The sequence below is a fragment of the Sus scrofa genome, chromosome 7, assembly GCF_000003025.6.
Source record: "Sus scrofa isolate TJ Tabasco breed Duroc chromosome 7, Sscrofa11.1, whole genome shotgun sequence".
Classification (NCBI taxonomy): domain Eukaryota; kingdom Metazoa; phylum Chordata; class Mammalia; order Artiodactyla; family Suidae; genus Sus; species Sus scrofa.
Genome location: NC_010449.5, coordinates 33105851 through 33109886, shown reverse-complemented (window position 1 = coordinate 33109886; position 4036 = coordinate 33105851).

Sequence of the window (4036 nt, the reverse complement as noted above, 5' to 3'; positions counted from 1 at the left end):
CACCCACGGAGACCACAGCTGCTCCACCCCACAAATGATGACGACAAAAATTACAGGGAGGAGTTCCCGTCATGGCTCAGTGGTTAATGAATCCAACTAGGAACCATGAGGTTGCGGGTTCAATCCCTGGCCTTGCTCAGTGGGTTAAGGATCAAGCATTGCCGGGAGCTGTGGTGTAGGTCGCAGATGTGCCTTGGATCCTGTGTTGCTGTGGCTGTGGCGGAGGCCAGCGACTACAGCTCCAATTAGACCCCTCGCCTGGGAACCTCCATATGCCGTGGGTACGGCCCTAGAAAAAGACCAAAATTATAGGGACATATCTGTGGCACAGCTCAGAGCAGAAAGCAGGACTCAGCTCTGCATGTGCAGCAAGAGTGCCATAGCATAAAAGACGCCAACAGGTGACCCCCAGTAGAGGCTAAGGGGACAGGCTCTGGAGCCAGACCGCCTGGGTTTAAATCGCAGCTCTGTCTCCTGTAACCTGTGCCCGGACTAGTCACTTGACCTTTCCATGCCTCGGTCTTCTCATCTGTAAAATAGTGATGACTAACACGGCTACCCCTCCGAATGAGTTAATCTTCAGAAAGTGTTTAGCACAGGGCTTCAGAGTACTACAGAAGCCCCTGGGGGAGTTCCCGTCATGGCGCAGCGGAAACGAATCCGGCTAGGAACCATGAGGTTGTGGGTTCGATCCCTGGCCTTGCTCAGTGGGTTAAGGATCTAGCGTTGCCATGAGCTGTGGTGTAGGTTGCAAATGTGGCTCGGATCCCTCATTGCTGTGGCTGTGATATAGGCCAGTGGCTACAGCTCTGATTCGACCCCTAGCCTGGGAACCTCCACATGCCATGAGTGTGGCCCTAAAAAAAAAAGAAAAAAAGAAAAAAGCCCCTGGGATGAAAGCTCAGACGGGTGCAGACTTCGTCCCTTTTGTTCATTGCTTTAGCCTGGCACTAGAACAACATCTGGCACATAGGAGGCATCCACAGACATGTGTGGGTGAGTGAGTGGAGGTGGGGACAAGGCCCTCAGAGGCTGCCACGCACCCACTCTGGTGGGGGAGGTGAACACACACCACGGCTGTCGACACAAGTCTGTCTTTCCACAAACACTGAGTGCTCGCTGTGTGCCAGGCAAAGCGCTATGGTCTGGCAGGAGCACGACACAGGAATGGAGGCGGCCAGGGCCCTGAGGTGGAGACTGGTATTTATCGCCATGCCATTCTCCCCTTCGTCCCTAGTCCTGAAACTTTTGGCTCGTCACATAGTCGGACAGAATAAAGACTACATTTCCCAATCTCCCTTGCAGCTAGACAGCCATGTGACTAAATTCTGATCAATAATGTGTAAAGGGAAATGTCAAAGGATAGCTTCTTTCTAGAACACTCCTTAAGAGATAACTGACACTCGCTCTTCCCCCAGTCGACTGGAACGTGGATGTAATGGCCGGAACTGGAGCAGCCATGTTAGACTGTGAGACGACCTTGGTCACGTAAGCACCACCCCCGAGCAACAAGATAGTAGAAGCCCGGGTCCCAGAGGACCACGTGGAGCAGAGCCACCCTATCAGCCCTGGGCTCCAGATGTTCAAGAGAGAAAAATAAAACTTCTACCCTGTATAAACCAATATTTGGGGGGTTACTAGTGCCTGCAGCCCATCTCAGCCCTGACACTGACTCAGTCAGCTGGGGAGACACAGAAGGAAAAAGACCAGCTCTACTGAGTGTGGCGGTACTGGATCTGGACAGGGTACTGAGGGAAGTTCAGAGGAGGGAGGACCAGGACTCAACTGGGAGGTGGATGTGGGGGAAAAGATCCAAGAAGCCTTCCTGGAGGAAGTGACACCAACATCAAATTGCAAAGAATACAGCCGAGTTTTCAAGATGGTGGGATATCGGGGGAGAGGGGTGAATGTGGTATTACTGAGATGTGCTGAGAACTTGGGGAACTCTGGGAAGAGAGAGAGAGGAGAGGTTTTGTCACGAGGGGCCAAGAAAGGATTTCCAGAGTGAACAGAGACAGACTCTGATGAAAAGGACTTGACAGGCCAAGGCCAGGAGGAAGGGCATTCCTGGCTGAGGGACAGCAAATGCAAAGACAGAACCCATGTGTGAACGACAGGGATGGTCTGGTGTGGTGTGAGCACAGCATGCACAGGAAAGGGGTAGAATAATGGAAGATGAGTTACGAGTGTTTTAAACCCTGGGTGGAGTATGACTTGGAACCTGTGAATGAGATGCCTGGTGTTTGAAGGGTGTAACATGTATAAGCTTGCTTAACCTCACAACAACCCTGTGAGACAAATACTCTTATAATCTTCTTTTGCAGGTGCAGAGACCAGGCACAGGGAGATTAAAGCTCTTGCTCCAGCCTTCACAGCAGGGAATGGAGGACTGCCTTGGGCACCTGGGCAGTGGACACCTCAGTGTGGTTCTCTTTGGAGACGCTGAGCATGCTCACAGGGCTGTGGCTCCACGGGAACTGCCCTCAGCCCCTTCCCTCCCCGCCCCCTCCCCCTGCCATCCTCCATGGCACTATTACTGCCAGGCTGGCTTAAGGTGACACCAGGAAACTTTGATCTTGATTTTGAGGGACAGAAGAGAGGGGGCTCCAGGGAGGCCTAGGAAAGTCCAGAGCAGAGAGTTCCCATTGTGGCTCAGCGGTAACGAACCCAACCCATATCCTTGAGGATGTGGGTTCGATCCCTGGCCTTGCTCAGTGGGTTAAGAATCTGGTGTTGCCGTGAGCTGTGGTGTAGGTTGCAGATGCAGCTTGGATCTGGCATTGCTGTGGCTGTGGTGTAGGCCAGCAGCTGTCCCTCGGATTCAAACCCTAGCCCAGGAACCTCCACGTGCCACAGGTATGGCCCTTAAAAGAAAAAAGAAGTCCAGAGCAGCCAAAGAGAAAGGCACATCTGAAAAGGTGGCCCCAGATTCATTTACCAGGGCCCTCCTTTCCGTGTCTCTAATTAGGGATTTCCTGTCTCCGATCCTGAGTATACGACAGGGAAATAACAGCCCAGTGCGCTTCTTATGTTATCTTATTAATACCCTCCCATCAGTTCCAAGAGGCTGATACGCTCACCCTCGTTTTACAGATGAAACAAGGCACCAGAGATGGTAAGTAACTTGCCTGAGTTTGCCCAGCTCACAAATGATGGAGCCAGAATCGCTCCAGGTCTGCGGGCCCCCCAAGCCCACACTCACAGCCGGCTCCCTCTGACATGGCCTCTGTGGGAGATCTTCATATCCATGACGGAATTCTGTTCAGACGCTGCTGCCTTCTCCCTCCCCCCATCCTGCTCCCACAATCTGTAGTCAACATATGCCTTGAAAAGGCGACAAAGCCACAGACGTCCTCAGAGGGTTTTTTGAATGTAGAATTATTATGCAACAGCTGAGAGAACTGTTGCTAGAAACACCCCTGTCATACTCAGTCCTGGCACGTTCAGAAAGCCCATCCTAGGACATGAATCCGAGCGCCTTCAGGCACCAAAGACCTTGGACTGGTTCTTCTCCATCCTCTGCCTCTGGGAAGGAGGCTTCTTAAACACTGCCGAGGCCCGAGATGGAGGTGTGAGTTTCTTTCCCTCTGGCCACGAGTCTGTAATAACCTCTCCACAGGCGGAGGCCCATAGAAGGAGCACCATTTTGCACAACTCCAGGGGGCGCCGTTCCCACAGAGCACAGGGGGCCTCCATCCCTGGAGCTACTACAGTCGGCCCACCTCCTCATCAACTGGCCTCCACCTTCCAACACCCCACTGCCCAGCCCTTCAGTCCTTCTGGGACTTTGTGCTGGCTCGAGGCCTGCCCGCTCCAGACCTTGCAGCATCTTAAGCCCAAACTTGAGTCTGAATGATGGCTGGATGCGAGGCGGCCCCCACGTCTGGAGTTCTTCCCGGGAGAAACCCTAAGTACAGCCCAGTAAATCAATAAACAAATTAATAAGCAAATACTGCTGTCTGCTGAGCCGGACTGGGACTCCCGGGCGAACAGATTTCAAATCAACAACAGACCGCCACAGGGCATGCTGGGAACC